At 40.1% G+C, this 19024-nt stretch overlaps 1 protein-coding gene across 1 annotated transcript in view; it reads right to left on the bottom strand.

The window, feature by feature from the left end:
• LOC119647024 (nephrin-like) overlaps nt 1–11042 on the bottom strand; it is a 319705-nt gene extending 308663 nt beyond the window's left edge. Inside the window, exon 1 of the mRNA XM_038047761.1 lies at nt 10582–11042. The gene's annotated coding sequence lies outside the window, so the exon portion shown is untranslated. The remainder of the gene's footprint in view (nt 1–10581) is intronic.
• Nucleotides 11043–19024: the final 7982 nt, after the last annotated feature.

The raw sequence follows: 19024 nt of genomic DNA, 5'->3' as shown, positions 1-19024 counted from the left end.
TGGGTCTCATGCGATGTAGAGGCACTATTTTCGAACATTCCGAGCTAAGTGCTCTGGAGCGTAAAAGAAAGGCCAAACTATATACCAAACAAGCGGTAACATGTATGTCAAAAAATTATTTTACTTTTCGAGATAAACTTTATAAGAGGACTAAAGGGATAGCGATGGGTAACCCCTTATCCCCACTAATAAATGAAATTTTCATGGCAGGCCTAGAAAAGAAGCCCACAAAGAGGTTATGTTAACCAAGATTTAATTAGGGGCGAGTCGTTATTATAATTAGATTACAATAGTATATATATATAAATTAAGGATATTATTGGAATTATTCCGCTGAAAAAGGCAGCAAGTGGCTACCGAAATACGTATTCGGGGAAATAAACTAAAACCATTGACGAAAAGGAAAGTTGAATCTGTTAGTTTGTTCGGACATGAATTCTGTCAATGCAAATACGTCACGCGCAACACGCAATATCATTGCTACCATGTACTTCGTTCTGCCTTCATTAATGTTCAGCCCAAGATCTTGTGCCAATCGCCACCTGTCTGACCTGGATGAAGGAAGATTATACATACATCTCGGGTTGTTCTTCCCATAATGCGAATATCGTCAACATATGCCAGTACTTGGATGGACTTGAAGGATGCATTATAGGGTATTCCCTTGTCTAAGACCGTTGATGTTGAATGGCCTCGAGAGTAGTATTGCTACTTTTATCCGGCTTCACAAATTAGTCATGATCAGTCTAGTCACTTTGGTCAGGTTCAGCTTTACCGCGATCATAAGTGGCCATGAAATCGGGTTTTCCATCGCTTGCTGCTTAGAGAAAATTCGATCTTTTGGTGATTTGTCTGGGCGTATGGGGCTATCCGGCCTAGCAAAATAATGGAAAATATCTTCTAGATCGTACTCACATTTACGTACATTTTTAAAAACTAAATCGAATCTGGAACAACAAATTTGTATTAAATTTTGCCGTAAAAATTGATACAATGGTACGTGTACCTTGGAAATTTTAAGAAAGTGGCTCGGCAGTGTAAGGAAAAGAGTCATTTATGAGTGACATGAGCGGCTCAGAGCTTGTCGGCAATGACCAGCATACATAATAGCAGGTCGAAAACTGGCAAAAAAGTTATAAAGTATAGAAAATGTTGACCAATAACCTCAAATTGATCTTCAAAGAGATGGCGGGAGACTTTAACATAGCTTATGGATCTGTTTCCTTTTCGCAAAAATGGACCCGGCTAATGTTACAAAACCAGATCAAACGCTGACATAAGAGCACCGTACTTGGTGAAGATTACTTTGGGTTTTGTTTTTTTTTTTTGACAAACTTACAAAATATTATAAAAGGATAAAGATAATAGTCAAGGATAGTGTCCAATTTTAAATGAACTATGTTACAGAATGAAATTAGAAGGAAAACCATGAATACCTAGTGTTGAAATAGGGCATTGTACTCCGCATAAACCTCAAAATAACGAGAAATTCATCTACCTATAATGCACTTTGCAAAATGGAAATTTAGCTACCTTTTCCCATGTTAATTGTTAATCATTGCTGCTATGACTCCTGCACAGCATTTAAGCTTCTGTAAATTTCGGAACCAAATTTGGTTAGTTGAAAGATTCATACAGGAAAATTTATTCCGAGAAGTTTTAAAGTATTAACTAGATAGTTGGAATTGGATATTGGTTATGAGTTGCAGACAGAACCTGAGTTTGAGGCTAACTAAAAAAATATTTTAATTGGAAGGTACTACCACAATATACCTACACTCTCCATATAAACTCATGAAGTTGTACATCTTCGGGCGATCATAATTGATGGTTTATGTTATCTTTGCAATTAGTGATAAGCAAGACAAAAGGGAGCATCATTATATGAATAGGAAAGATGCACACATGCATTCAAGGGAATATTAACTCAATAGAAGTATGTTTTTTTTTGGGAAATATAACATTTATTGAGAATATAACAATATTGTTGATTTTCATTTGAGAAATTCGCCCTTAGGTGAAAATCAATAAGGAGGCTATATCCCAATCAAATGATGTTAAATACTTTAGAATACAGCTCGAAAAAAGTTCACCTGGAAACGACAGACACAGGCGAAAGACCAACAACTCAAACTTATTGTGGATGCTCCACAAAAAACACCACTATCCAAATTGTAAGTTGTTGATCCAAAAATTGGGCCAGTCCTATATGTTAAGACCTCTGTCAAATCATTCAACATTAAACTGCTACAGCGGTCTTAATTCAAAATTCTAGAATGGATGTCTGGTTCTCCCTTTCCCAAATCCTTTCCGAAGGGAACCCTACGCAATGATGTATAGATTAAGAATTAGACAGATGGAGCTAAACGTCCGGTGACTGGGCCATATGGGATTTCAAGAGGCCTCTGAACTCTGGTAGGTGGTGTATATGTTTATAGCTACACCGCTCCTCCAAGTCATTTTTTGCGATAGTTCAAAAACACACATAGTTCGCCAGCTTGCTTTGCAACGACCATGATTGGCGATGACCAGCAAAAATTCCAAGGAAGCGAAGTTAATTGCTAGGTTTTGTGCATTTTAACATGAAAGTGATACGTATCGAAAGAGAGGATCTGATTCAGTTGTGGGACTGATAATCGTTAGCGCTGCGCTGGTTTCTAACATATTTTAGTTCTTCAATGAGAATCATGCCCACAACGACCGAAGCTGCGAAGTTGGCTACCGAAAGCGGTATTCGAGCAGACTTTTATAGAAGAGTGGCTAAAGCAGGTACCCGTAAAACGGAAGATTTCTACGAAACAAAATGCAACTCAACATTGACATGATAATCAGCAGAAAGCCTAGCTGTTCGTGGAATAGGGAACTGCCTAATTTCTCTTTTTGTCGCCGTCGAGTAAACCAAATCACCAGGGCGCAATAGGCAATAGGTAAAACTTGTTAAGAAGAAAAAACAAACCTATAAAGGAGCGTATTGGACCCTCCAGTTAACTGTTTTGCGAATGAAGGGAAAGGATTCTTTTCAGAAGATATCTGTAGGGTTGTGGACAAGTGATTCAAAAGCTGCACAAGAGATCATCATTCGAGATTATCATCCTAGAAAGGGAGTGTTTACTGCTATACTACTACTAGTGTACTTGAAGCTGACAAAATTTCAGGCGAGCAACATTCTTATTGACCCATATATTTTCCAAACCCTTTGGGAAAAATGCTGAAACTGGTAATGACCGCTTCAAGTGATTGGAAGCTTTAAAATTGGCAGCCTCATTTGAGTGAACTGACTATTGAAACTATAAAATTGTTTGCCAGAGTATCTGGAAATGTATGGATATGATAATGCATCAAATTTGAGAAGAAACAAATTTGAGAACAAAAATCCCTAGTGAACGATATTGTATGACACTGACGTACTGTGCCTACTATGGTGGATCATAATATACATCGATATTTACAACTTTCAACAAATGACGTAAATGGATAACGCCAAAGGTAGCGTTGCATTCATAATATCGCAAAGAAGAAATTGAAAACTATATTCATTATCATACTATAAATTGGTTTAAGAGAAATTTAGTTTTTATTAATACTGGAAACATATCGTCCATTTTTAAAGTGACCAAAACGCAAGAATGATGATGAGCGCAACGTTGAATTTTAAGCGGCTCCTGCAGTATACTCGTTACGACACATTTAGGGAGAGTATGGCTCAGGTGAGGTTGATGTCGATTGCATGAGGTATGTAGTATTCCTTTAAGTTGATCAGGCCTGAGAAGATGAGGGGAGAATAATTTATCTCAGGTCCCAAAATAGGGGCACACGCAGGAAGGGCGTTCGGGAGAAATGAATAGCTATTATCAGAGTGGCATGCGAAGGTGTAAAATATCACATGCTGCATCGAAGTAAAATCCCAGATTGCGCATTTCGTCACCGCTATTATTTCTTCTTATTTCTATTTGATATTATTTTTCCTTTTTATCGGTGTTGTTTCAAAGACCTGGAGCAGTCCAATCAACCATATCTTTCCTTCTTTCCACAAACACCTCGACTAGGCTGATGACATCTCTTTGCTATCGCACCGGATCATGGACCTTGTCCAAATGGCTCTGGATTTCAAAAGAGGGACAAATATTATACATTAGGACTGAAGATAAACACCAACAAAACCAGGGTTCTCATTCTGACGGGTCATCGCACTCTCTATCTGAACCCCAACGGCCACTCAAAAGCTTCAAGCATTCCTGAACACCTGCTGCGATGTATCATCGGAGTACGCTGATACTATTTCAAATGAAGAACTTAGTCAGCGTACAAGTCAGTGACCCGTGGCCGATGTGATCGGATGGCTGAAGTGGCAATAAATAAGTTGCTCAATGGCGACAATTGCATTGCTGGAAATGCCATACAGTGGAACCCACTCTTCCAAGATGGCCGAGGACTGCCCCAAAAGCACCTGATGTATGACAGTCATAAATCGCTATGTGCTCCATAGCACGTCTATCACACCTACGCGCTATCGGTTTTTGCCAATCTACTTCGACTTCTCTATGATTTTCCCAGAAGCTTGCACCCCGCCTCCATTATTCTACGTCACGTAGGTCTCAAGCAATCCACTCGTCGCTTATCCTGGGATAATGTTACTTTTCTGAATGTGCGACCTCTTCTGATTAATGGCGCACTGCGATATCTCAGTAGAGGGTGTTTCTTTAGGAAGGAAGAATTTACAAGGTGTAGTAGTCTGTCAGTAATTAGTAAAATGATTTCCAAGCATGCGCTCCTAATTATTCCAATCTATTAATCAAATCTCAAACTAAATTTAATTTCGAAACCCCTTATCAATTTTTAAGGTTTCCTTTTGGGAATTATAACTGCAGCATCTAGTGGAATATTTCAATTGTTCAGAATAATCTTTTATAATCTCATTAAGTAAGTTATTCTAGATACATGCTTTGTGTACCTCCTCAAACAAGCAAAAACATCTATGACCAAGTGGGATTCAAGGTAACGAGATCGCGAAACTGCTGCTCAAATGACTTCGCCACCACACCGTCAGCATTAATACAGGGTGCGGCAGCATAACTTCTTTTTTAAGGTTTTGTGTGAAACAAAACCTTATTAGAATCGAGACGGTGTCTGTCTGTCCGTCTGTCTGTCTGTCTGTCTGTCTGTCTGTCTGTCTGTCTGTCTGTCACACCCGATTTATTCGGAAACGGCTAGACCGATTTTCACGAAAATTGGTGAGAGTATGTAATCTAGTGATCCCTTTACATGCGTCAAGTGGCGCCATCTTGTGTTAAGTTTAAGGGGGGCTTCCCGTACATGTGAATGGAGGGTGCAAATTTTTTTTTCGCAGAATGTAGCCACGTAGGGTATCAAATGAAAGGCCTCAATTAGTACTTTTCGAATCTGGTTCAATATTTGATATTAGATTAAACATAGGGGAGTGAGGGTTCAAAATATGACCCCCAAAAAGTGTAACAGGTCTCGTTCTCAGAACCTATCCAACCGAAAAATCCGAAAAAAATCACAGTGGTGCATCTCTACGAAATCTAGGCCTCAAAATATATCCGGTTCCGATATCTGCACAAATAAAGTTAATAACAGTATATTTCCACATTTTAGAAATTTACCCGGCACCCCCCCTTATGTTCATCCCAGAAGTACAAAATTTGGCATGCGTGTAATGAAGAATATAATGCACAGTTCAAGTTTGAAGAAAATCGAATTATTATTAACAAAGTTGTAGGGGGTGAAACTTTACAATTTTTTGTGAATTTCGTGCACTCTACAACCTGCATAACGTCATCATCACATATCAATTCGTCAATACCACAACGAAATGAATTCTTATGAATTGGGTCGCAGACAATTATTTTGTTTTAGTTTTTTAGTTATTTGTCAACCCGACATGTGTGTATGTAGGTATATAATATATGCGTGCTAATGAACTTTGCGGGTAGTGCCTAATTCAGTTAGATATAAGACGTAAATCGGAAATATGGGTACGATAAATTTAGATACGTGCATATATGTGTACAGTAGGTAATAGGCAGTTTGTTTGTTTAGGGTGAGCGTGATATCTATGGCTCTAATATGTACGTATGTCTCGTAGTTTGGAAAAATATGAAGGATTATGTTGGATTTGTAACTATATACGGACAGAAAAATGTGCGTCTCTTACATAAGATGAACACAAAACCTTTATACCCGAAGCGCGAGCTTCCGGTATTCCGACTTGTTTAAAATGCGCGCCACTCAGTTAGTTGATGTCATAGCGGAGCGCTAGTGGTCTCGTTCAAGAGGGGATACTGTAAAGTTTTGTCCCGACACGGTTCAGTCGCCATCATGCGTTGGAATAGTGAGGAGCGTGCGTTTGCCATTGAGATTTACTTTTCAAGCGGATGTTCGGTTATTGCAACACAGCGTGCATTTCGGAATCACTTTAATTTAGCCCCGTTGGCTCCCGTCCCAGACGGCAAATCAATTGTTACATGGGTCACTACATTCAGACAAACTGCAAGTGCGACTAAAGAAAGAACTGGAGTCCCTCGGTCCATTAGATCACCTGAGAACATTGAACCAGTGAGAGCGTCAATGTTGCGATCGCCACGGCGTTCTGCGCGCAAACACGCATCTCCCCTTGGACTATCCGATCGTTCTGGGAGAAGAATTCTTCGTGATGATCTTCATTTTCATCCCTATAAGATGGCGATAGTGCAGGAACTTTCAGAACGTGACTTCAATTCTCGGATGAACGCGTGTGACTTCTTCTTGGTGTCGTTCCCGAGGGTGCTATTGTTTTTTTTTAGCGATGAAGCCCATTTTCATTTGTGTGGGTCGGTTAACAAACAAAACATGCGCTACTGGGCTGAGACCAACCCTCGAGAATTGCATCAAAAGCCTTTGCATTCACCCAAAGTCACAGTGTGGTGTGCAATTTCCGCAACTGGAATTATTGGTCCCTGGTTTTTTGAGGAAAATGAGGTTACAGTGACAGTGAATTCGGACTGGTATGTAAACATGCTACAGAATTTTTTTTTCCCACGGCTAGAAAATTTGGATTTGGGGGACACTTGGTTCCAACAAGACGGTTCAACAGCACACACTTCAAGAGCATCGATGGCTGTTTTGAGGGAACACTTTCCAGAGCGTCTTATCTCAATTGGAGGAATGGAATGGCCGGCACGCTCTCCCGATCTGTCCCCTTGTGATTTTTTTCTATGGGGTTTTTTGAAATCCCGTGTTTATGTGAACCGTCCAAGAACCCTACAAGATTTGAAGAACAACATCCAAGAAGAAATTGCCAACATAACACCTGCTATGCTAACAAGAGTCATGACAGACGCCAGAAATCGGTTTACGCAATGTATGGAGAATGGGGGACGTCACCTAACAGATTTGATCTTCAAAACAATGTAAATAAAAACTTTAAACATGTACCTACATTATAAAAAATAAATAAATATATAGTTTTTATTGAGTTTTGAAAAAAGGAAGTTATGCTGCCGCACCCTGTATATACGGAAATCTTTAACACACCGAAGTGTAAAAGTAGTGGTCCTTTATTTTGAAGTTTAATTTTTAAGCTAGTATCTCTTAATTTTGGGGTGAAGTTCATCATTCAGCTCATGTTGTGGGCAAGGTTCAAGTCTATGTGGACGATAGCAAGATGACGAGGTTGTTAAGTTCAATTAATTCTGTGCAAGTGAAAAGCAACCATCCATATCGACTGGGAGTCGAATCTTCCGCAACGTGATAGAGAAACTGAGGCTCTATCCTCCCAACTATTGCGTTGCTAATGATATAGAATTTTCACATATCCTACACCCAGCAGGTTTTGACAAAGACAAAAAATACGTCCGCGATGCAGCTGGAAAAATTTTGAATAGTAATGAAATGTTAGAAAATTAACAGGGAAGCAACGCCAAATATGAAGGAATCAACATTCGACAAAATGTACATGAGAGACAAAACAAAATGGATTAAATGGACAAAAGAAATACAATTGTGAAAAAGTTTAACATAAAAGTGGTCAGATCCAGCAAGAAACAACTAGGAAAAAGGGTGCACGGATTGGAAACAAATAAGTGTTGCGGCCAATAAAAATGACCATGATACTCTGCTCTGCTCTGCTTTTCGACTGGATAAATTTTTCAGTATCTCTATTGGTTCTAGCTGAAAAAGGCCGATGTGGCGGTATTCGGGTTCTGTACTTATCTTTAAGAATTAGCTGCCCCTGACTCTTCATAAAAAAATTTTCGGCGCTAATGATATTCCAGTTTTCCGGTCCCAAAAAATCGGAAACAATGTTCCCTCTTTGTTAAGACATCTGCGATTTAATTTTCTTTGGACCTAATGTCCAGACACCCAGAGTAGAGGTATGCAAAAAACATCATTTTCGTAGGTAATGTGATATCATACCACTTTTTGAAAAAGTGATATTACAAAGTAACATCACATACAAATTACAAAGTAATATCACAAACATCATCTCTCATTATCCTAACCGTACCTATGGTGTTAAAGCATCAACCTCAAATATTAACACTCGGCAGCCCATAGTACCAAATATTATTTATTATTAGACTACTTTGGTCTGCATTTATTACATTTAAAAAAGTATACGACAGCGCCAAGTCAGTATTAACGAAGAATGAAAGAAACTTTCATGCAAGACAATAAAAAAACAAAAGATCCCATAAGAATATAAGACAACAGATAACAGACAACATTTTTACATGCAAAGAACAGGGAATCATGATTTTTGCGAACGAATATTACTTCATTTAGATTGTATCTCTGTTTGGCTTAATTCAAAGATCTATCACAAACAAAATCGAAATCATCTTTTCACATCAAACCCAGTCGAAATAATAGATTCGTAATCGATAGCCGGCGTCCAGAATCGATAGTTGCCTCGGCCGCTTGTACTATTATGTACATATGTTATATAGTCCAGCGCTGTATATAGATCAAACAGCATCATCATCATCAACGGCGCAACAACCGGTATCCGGTCTAGGCCTGCCTTAATAAGGAACTCCAGACATCCCGGTTTTGCGCCGAGGTCCACCAATTCAAACAGCAGCCGACATTAATTCTAACCCATAACATTACAAATCAATTACTTAAACACATGCAACCGACATCTTTTTCTAGCCCGAAGCCAGCCCAGAAGCCATCCCGTAGTCAGGGCAAAGCCAATGCAAAGCCAGCCCGATAGTCGACATTGGCAACGACAACGGTCCCCGCAACATGTGCTACGAAGAGCGGTAATGATAAATTACAACATTACTTTATTAATGCGCAATGCACTAAAGCGGTGATGCTTGGTGATGCGGCAATGTTAGGTGATGCTTCACCTAACATTATTAGGTGCTGTGGTGATGTTTGGTGATGCTGTAATGTTTGAATCGCGATCAGTGGTCGTAATGTGATATAACACTTTAAGGCAATGTGATTTCATACTTTTGTAATATTACATCTGCCCATCTCTAACCCAGAGTGGCTTCATCGCATTGAATCTAGATAAAGAATTCGAAGGAATTTGTCCTTCTTGAATCATTTTTGTAATGTTAGGTGATGTTATATTTCATCACTCTTGAAATGTGCTAAAGCGGTGATGCGGTAATGTTAAGTGTTGCCTAACCTAACATTACTAGGTATTGTGGTAATGTTTGGAGGAGCTGTAATGTTTGGATCACGGTCAGTGGTGGTAATGTGATATCACACTTTAAGGCAATGCGATATCACGCTTTAGTAATATTACTTCTGCCCATCTCTCACCTAGAGTAGCTTCATTGCATTGAATCTAGGTACAGAAACGATTTTTGGGCTTGGAAGCAGTTGTAGGTTCTCTTCGCTTTTCTTATAAATAACAATCCCAAGAAACAGTCAAGTGAGGTAAAAATACATATATGCATGCATAATGGTTGGGAAATTTTCATTGACATCTAGAGATGTGTTCTCCTCGATATCTTTTCAGGAAGATCCGGGATGGATACTAGCTTCCTGATTAAAGCCCTGATCAAATCTAGGAATACTAAGCCCTTGGTGCTATATTTTATATTTATGTACTAATCTTTTAATAGTATTCTCGTACAAAATCTGAAGTCCTTTTCCTTATTACTATAGATCAATATGAAAACATCGGAAGAATTTTGCAGTTTAATGATAGTATGTTCGGTACTTTGTATACCATAACTAATGGAATGGCCATTAAACCCAACTGTTCCTAACACTTAAAGGATATGTGTTCAGGTTCGAAAGCGGATTATATCGGGATGATGAACGAGTACTAGTAGTACTTCATATTCAAATAGAGGAGCAAACGCATGTTCATATAACTACCCTTTCAGTAGCATGTGTACATTGTATGGTTCACTATGTAATTCCAACAAAATCAAATTCTGCAGGGAAAAAATCCGGTAAACCTGTAAATCTGCTTTAGAATACATCCTACCCGTTGAGTAAAGACTAATGAAAACATAGAGAAAACTAATAAAAAATTTACTTCAATGGTCTGTTTACCCTGGTGAAAAGGGGTTGATTCAAATTCAAACGAAGCGACGGTGGAGATGCTCTTACCTAAACCTCTTGTCAATATTTGTCCTGTACTTGAAACTTCACTGCTGGAGGTGGGCAAATAGCGCGCGTGTTTACTATTAATGAAGTCAGTAGTCAAACTTTATTCTTGGAATCAGTCGATGCTTGTTCGCAGCTTATTCCGCTGCGAACCGTTTTACAAATTTCAACAAGGTCACTGCACTATACTCTATTTTACACTAAGTGAACTATTTCAGATTTTTTCACATTTTCCTTTGCCAAAATTCGTTATCCTTGAAACACTAACTAAATTAAGTAATCGGTTGGAACTTGCAAATTATTTGCTTCACTTGGACAGGATCACCTTAGCACAAGCACAAGAATATTGAACAGAATATCAGTTCGCGCGCTCAGAAAATTCCGTCATACTCGGACCGAAGTCGCATTCCAACTAAACCACAACGAGTCCTGGAAGGATCCTAAAGGTAGATGAGCTCTGAAGAGGCAAGCACTTACTCAGTCAATCGTAAGAAGTGAATATTCTTCTAATGGGGAAGTTCACTTTACCGACACCTGATACATAACACTCTGGGAAACACTTTTGGCTGAATAAGGACTCTGAGTGATACTTGAATGGTAAAACGTTTTTGCTCTCCTGTTTGGGATGAAATTGTCCCAAAATGAGAAATATCATAAGGGAGAGTTACTGGGGAGGAAATGCAGAATGTTTTGATACTTGGAATCAGCTGTTGGAAGATTTAGTACAATTTACTGAGGATGGTTTGTTTGCAAGGAGCAGCCTGAGCATTAGTAATGAATAGAAAGTGGCGCTTCCACGTTGCTGGAGAATAGGAAATTCATGTAGTCTTTCTGTTCATTATTTTTATTTCATTATTTATGAAGTTTTGTTTCAACTAATAAGGATGAAGTTTTGATTCAAGTAACAAGGCACATGCCTTTTAAGGACTTTTTTCCCCTAGAATACAACAAGGAGGATAGGATAATGTAGTTGATTGACATCCCTTCAAAGTTGAAAAAAATTGCATCCTTCAAAGAATATTGAGAAAATCGTAGCATTTAAATATAACTCTTAGTCATTCCATAAACTTTGGCGATAGCAGGTCCTTTGGGCAACAAATATTAAAAATAGCCTTGGAAATTCATTGTTATCGGATAAATCTAAAAAATGGGAAAGTAGTAAAATAATGAGAAAATCAACAAAATCATTCAGCAAATTAGGACTTCCCTAGTAGTAAATGGTAACTATTTTTTTCGTAATGATTTAAAGTCTTCTAACAATGGAGAAATATGTTCAGCAATATAGGAAGGCTGTAGAGGATAACAACTGCCACAATTACCCGAAAGCAATGAAATATATTCTGTTTATACATATGCGTAAAATCACCAGGGTAAAACGCTAAAAAATAATGAAGAAATTGCCAGGATTTATATGCAAAGAAAATATAAGGACACATGTGTTGTTTACGGGCGTCCATCTATCTTGGACTAAGGAGTAACTCGGGATATTATGATTTATGAAAGGCGCGCTAATATAGGACCCACTATGGCTTAGTAGACAATTTCATACAACTGAGTTGGCAGGTTATCAATTAGCAGACGAAGCCATCTTGGAATAATGGGTTCCATTGCATGGCCTAGCCCGGAATGCAGTTGCCACCCGTTTTTAATTTGTGACCTATCCACTCCTGCTTCCGCTTTTTCATCAACACGTCTGAAGGATTTTTTGGATTCTACGTAGACACAGTTCTTCATTAGCAATTGTCTCAGGCTAATGTACCCTGATGACACTATGCAGACATAAATTAACGAAAGCTTAGAATTTTCGAGTAGCTTTAGGGGTCACCTTCCATGTTGCCCTTATAACAATAACGCAAAGAAAATTTTGACGAGAGGGCCTCAAATTGATGTTGGTATTGAGATTACTGCATTTTCTATTAGTAGGATATGCAATTCAGCGATACTGATCCATGGAAATAGTAAGTTCAACTCGTACGTGTGAGGATTTTAATTAAGGACATGTTTAACATCGCTTTGGCGTACATTATCTGAAAGGTGCCAGTAGATCTAAATAGTACGTTACTGAATGTACCCCAGCGGTCTGTGCCGATGATATATATGTTCTGGCATGATCAAGAGAGAGATAGCGAAAGAGACCCTGGTGAAACTCGTCAAAATAGCGAAGACAAATATCCCGATACAAAACAGAAAAAGGACGCTAATCAGAAAAACGTCACATTAAACTATTACAACTCCGAATAAAGGACACTAACGAAATAGACGAAATTAACAGGTGAACCATACTTGACAACAAAACATTTTCCCTCGTGCTGCCAATTCTAAAAAATAAAAATATACAGACGAAAGTTCACAATATATAAAACGTCGATCCAGCCTATTCTGTGTTACATTAGCGAGATGTGAGCGATGAACCAGGCAGGATGGTACAAAATCAATGGTTTCGAGCGTAGTCCTCAGGAGAATCTTGGACAAAGTGGAAGATGGACGGCGGATGGCAAATGAGATACAACAGTGAGTTGTGCTTATTATATGGCAAACCAGAAGTTGTCATCCAGATTAAGATTCGAAAATTCCAGTGAATAGGCCATGCGGATCATATGGATGATAAAAATCCTATCTAAATTCAATCCGGATAACTGAGTGGTTAGAGCGAAGGCTGTCGTACGGAAGGTCGCGGTTCAAATCTCACTGGTGGCAGTGGAATGAAAACATCTAGATTCATTTGAGTTGGAGGCATTTTTTGGGGGGATAGGGTAGGTAGCCCCTCCACCGGTCGAACTCTACTTTCTTTGCAACGGAAAGAACCCGAAAGCGCCGACAACTCCATTGTAAAACATACAAGCGGGAGATGGTGCCCTCCAATCTTATGCAGGTAACACTGAAAACCTCTATGTCTACTTAGGAGCTGGATAAGGAAATAGTCAGTCTCCGATTGAGCCACGTTCCTTAGTTACTAATGAACAGCGCAGTCCATTTGCCTGAAACCTGAGCTCGAAAAAGTTTATCTTTGAGTCAAGAGTCAGTCCAAGGTACTTTGGCATTTCTTTTTGCCTCGATTATCGACTCGCGATCGATATGGGACGCATCGTCGAAGTTCTGTTTTTGGTCAGGATGACTACCTCGGTTTTTCAGTGCAAGGCTGAAACGATGAGCAGTCATCCATCTGCTTACCCCCGGCATCAACATGTCAAGTTTGCTTTGCGCTTGTTCGGCAGTGCGCCCAGCAATAAAAGTCGCAACATCATTTGCATAACCGACCAGACGTGACTCTTCTGTCATGTCGAGCGTAAGCAGGTCAGCGGTTGTGTGCTTCCGCTCGACTAACGGCATCCACGACTTGCATGGCAGCATCAACTGTGGATGTCCCCGCTCTAAAGCTGAACTCCAATGGGGAAAATCCTCCGGCTGCACGAATTGCTTCAGAGAGTCTACTTCTAATGTGCTTTTCAAGCACTTTCCCGACAGTGCCAAGCATACAACTCAGGGTCGCCTTTGGTTCTGCTAATCGGTGCAAGTCTCGCCACTTTCCAACGAGAAAGGAAAATGTCCTCTTGCACGTAAGTTTTGAATGCGTCGAGCCGTATGGCCGATGTTGCCGAACCAGTTTGTATACCTCTGCTGGGATGCCATCTGGTCCTGGCGCCTTCTTGTCTTTCATAGAGAGAACTACTTCTTCCCACTCTTTTATAGAAAACAGTAAGCAGTCCTCTCCACACTGCCACCATGATCATGTACGGGGTGCGAAGGAAATAGTGTCGCACAATGCGAACCAACACGGCCTTAAGTGAATTGGATTTTCACAAGGCTCTGATTTCTCGGTTTACTGGTTTGTTACCGTTGCTCGTGTTTATTTTGCAGCGGAGTCTCCTTTTAGCTGATCTGTACATACCTCCTCACGATCGTTTTAATATTACGTCAAGCGACGCTCCTTCCAGAGCTCTGCAATTTCCGCCGTCCACCAATATATAGAAGGTTTGCCAGCTCTCGATGGCGCAGGCCGTCGTTATCAGGTTCCTAACTGAATTTACGACAGTGTCACCTACAGTGCCATCACCCCCAGGAGTGTCCTCCAGCGCAGCCCCACCTGTTCTAAGAGTTTCGACGATATATTGACGGTCGTTTTCCGAAAAGTCCTCCACTACTCGCTACCCGCCCATTACCGACACCAGTGATTCCAACGCGAAGGTTATGCCGGGAATGCTTGGGGAATTCCGGAAATGGGGTGAATCAGCTTTGGTGGGTTGGCACGTGGGTTTTAGGCTTTTTTAGCTTTCTCTCTCAGTAACCCCTTGGCCGCTTCACAAAACGTACCTTTATCTGTTGTTCTCGGGCCTAATTCGACGAGGACTCCTCTACCCTTGGTTTTCCGAATGAAAGACACTTTCGCTTCAGGCTTGATCCTATAAAGGAATTCGCTTAAGGTTTCCGCGAAAGTATTGAATTCCGTCGGCTTAATAAGCAGAGCTGCCGGTCTAGTCTTCTATGTCCGCCTGTAAACTGAAATTCTGTCCAAGAGTTCCTCCAACTACATCAGCCCGTCTTTTCACCCCTTTGCTGACGTTTTTCCTGAGGAACGTCGCAGACCGCATGCACTTCACAATTGCCGCGCATTTCTTGCTAAGCTTTTCCTCTTGGAATAGTCGACAGCGCTTGCATTCGAAGCCATCTGGTCAGTTTCAGTAGTTTCCACTGTGCTTCTTTCCGCGACAATATGGCGCGTCTTTGTTACCGTCTCCGTCGCATGTGCCGCATCAATATGCGAGGCTTTATCTCCTTATGCCCATTTCTTGCTGCGTCCTTCGCTGGGCACTGGGGCGAGCCTCGCACTTTCATGCTGCGTACAAACGCACCCAACTCATTCTCCGATCCCACTATCCCCCATTTATATTTTCTTTATCCGCCATTTAATTTTTTTCCAGCGCATTGTGGGCAAGGGAACAATATTCAGGAACGGGTATACCCTTGGGGACAAGGCCCGACCTACGCTTAGCTGATCCGCAGTGACCCCTGAGGACTCATTTGGAGGCATAGACGCCGCATATACCACACACCAATTGCAATGGCAGGAACAGAAGCCATATAAATTTTCAGTCTGCCTAAGAAAATGATTCTTGACGTTAAGTGAGATGAGATTTCATTTTGCTGGGAAAATAAATTATAAGAAAAATCTTGAAGAAACAGGTATATCACTAACTCCTACTGAATAACCCCAAACAATCCATAAAAGCAGTTACTCATATTATATTTTTGTAGATTCCTCCCCAAATAGTTTAGCGAAAGACTCCATAGTGCACCTAAAGAAAATCATATGTCAACATTCCTCAGAAGGTTATAGCACAAGTCATCAGTACCAAATATGAAGAATAGCCAGTTCGCTGTTGTACCAAATTGTACTAGTAACGAACACTGCCATGCTTTTCAGTATTTTGCCCTCATTGTATTGTACCATTCACCGTAACCACCCCTTAGTCCTTATCAGGTCACAAACAACAATTTTCTCTTTGACTGGGGGCAGCATGCAACTTGCGCAGGCTTCATCCCTGGGATGTAGCACGTGCAAAGGTTTTTAATTAAAACATTTCTGGCTCGACCGTTATCCTCGTTGGTGGTGCTATATTGTTCAACATTACCTCATCTCCTTGGCCACGTTTATTGTCATTTCGGAAACACAACATGCGAAAAATTTCTACTTTTGTTTTCTACGTTTGCATGCAAACGACACTATTTCACAATAAGTTTCAAGTTCCAGGACAGCGCTACCGAGCTTATTCGAGAGCCGGTAATCTTAGGGTCCTTCATTTTATTATGAAACGAGGATAATCCCAGTGTTGAGCATTTACATTGCTGATGTACAGCATCTTGCATTGAGTGTGATAATGGAGGAATGATATCGCTAAATGGGTAATAAATGGGGCTGGCAGCGTATTTTGGGCGATGCAGAAAAACAAGGCAATATCCAAGTCAAACAGCGTGTTATCCAGAGGAGGTAGAGGGCCGAAAACACTATGTATATTGACTGCCCCCACCCGCTTCAATTCAGAGGTAAGGCTTATCCTGAAGATGTACGCCACCTCAGCCTGAGCGCTCCGTTCTCAAGTTCCTTGTGACTCAGTCCCAGACTGGTACATGTTATTACACTTGGCATTTAGAGACGGGAAATGTATGTGTTCAAAATTGTTCGGAAAACTCTTGAAAAGTTGAAAATATTTCAAGGATTATTCCTGTTTAGAATATATGCCAAGGGAAGGAGGGAGAGCACGAGCACACTTGATTCAATTAAGTGAAATATTTTTTGGGGAGAGAACATGAACCGATTACGGAACCATCACTTATGTACATATGAGAAGTGCCATAGTGTCCTGTTATCCTGTTATCCAGTTTTTATTTTCATCTGGAGTGGATTTAGGTCGTTTGCGGATTTCGCAATATGAAGTGTTATATGGTTTCGAAACGAGGTGGCAGCGGTTTTATTGGATACTGAACGTTGACCGTCGTGTGTAGCTGGAAACTTGGTTATACTCATATGTGTGTCGGTTCGTGGAATCTGCAATTTTCGAAATTATTCTGAATATGTATGTACTCACAAGGGATATCCGTATGTATGCAGAATGGATTTCAGAATAAATTTCTTTGCACATTTTGCGTGTGAGGGTGAAAAAAATGTTTGAAGTATTTTAGAAAACTATTTATGCAAACTGAATTTCCTTTTTGAGTAGAGACTTTAAATATGGGGAAAGTAAACAACTAGGATACGTAACTCCCCATATATGAAGTTCACTTAGTTTTCAAACTTTTGGGGATAAACTTTTGCGTAGGAGATATCGCATGCCATATTATTTCTTAGTTGTGTCATCGTGAAATAATTAAGTTTAACATCTCGGATGTTTGGTGACAATTTTATCTTTTAAAATGGAGATAAAAAGGGAAAAGCGGAATCGAATGAGATGTAGATTCATATGTACGTATAGAATACATATGAAAAAAGATTTTTCGTTGCATTAGGTCAGAAAGGATTAAAAAGAATGAAATCAGTTAGGACAGCCCAAACAGGGAAACTTCTCCTTAAAGAAGAGGAGTCGAGGCAATTTGCCTTTAACTGAAAATCAAAAGAAGGAACGCAATATTATACGCGACATTCTGGAAGTACGATTGATAACATTAAGGCAATGCCCGTCGAAGCGGAGCTTATCAAAGTTTACGGCGAAGTTTTCAACTGTGCTCAAATATACTAAACAGATTCAAGCGAGTAGCACGTCGTGTGAGGTTTGCTAAAATTTGGTGCCAACTCATTAACAAACCACTATTCAGTCCGAGTTCATTGATAAAGAGGCTAGCATTTATTAAGGGTTTTTGAGACTAGACTAATAGGGATAATCTATATATATAAAAGAAAGCGGTGTTAGTTACACTATTTATAACTCAAGAATGGCTGAACCAATTTGGCTGAAAATTGGTGGAGAGGTAGCTTAGAACCAGGAGACGGACATTTATCCCGCTCGACCGCGTTTCCGTGAAGTCCCTATAAAACGTGGTATAACAAAGACGCATTTGACATGGAATGACAAAACGCAATTGACCGCTAAACGTAATTTTGTCTATGGTTAAGTAGAAAATTTGATAATATTAATTTTGTCAGAAATATATAATCATCAGTAATTTGTATTCTCTTTGAATCATTATTAACAATGCCGCGACCAAGACGATCGAATCTTTCCCAACAAAGCCATAATGCAAGAAGGATACGAAACATTCCGAATGAAGTGACTGAAGAAGCACAAGGAATTTTCCTGAAGAGCGCCGCGATAGTATGGTTCAACTTTGTGCTTCTCAATCACAAGAGCAAAGCGAGGCAGCCCCTGAAACGGCTCGGTTGGCAATGCGAAATCGTCGAGCGAATAATAGAAATCAACAAGGAGACACACAGGACGCACAGGAAGAGATTTGTCAAGTGCTGATTTGAATCGAGCAGCGTTTCGATATGATCGACGGCAAGTATTCTGTACTGTATCGCCGTCGATCACCCGATGCAATTCAGGAAAGTCCATAAAATACATTTGCAAATATGTCACGAAAGACAGCGATATGGCGGTTTTCGGCATCCAATCTTCCAATACCAACGACGAAATGAACTGCAATGAAGCGATTCGGCGTATATTCGCATTTCCTATTCCCGAACGTCATCCTATTGTTGTGCATTTGGCGGTGCATCTGGCTTCGAATGTTGTTCAATGTGCTGAAACACCTCCAGCGACAACATTGACCAGTTTCTTTGCGATCTGCCAAAGCGATCCGTTTACACGAACTTTGCTTTACTGGGAGGTGCCACGTTATTACACTTGGAATTTTCAACGACGGAAGCAAGGCGATACGGTTGCTGGTTATCCGGATGTGCGTTCTACTGATGCTCTTGGTTGTATGTATACAGTTGATCCAAAGAATGATGAAT

Source organism: Hermetia illucens, chromosome 1, assembly GCF_905115235.1.
Source record: "Hermetia illucens chromosome 1, iHerIll2.2.curated.20191125, whole genome shotgun sequence".
NCBI lineage: Eukaryota > Metazoa > Arthropoda > Insecta > Diptera > Stratiomyidae > Hermetia > Hermetia illucens.
Note: the sequence above shows the minus strand (reverse complement) of the source record. Positions and strands in the feature narration are given on the sequence as shown.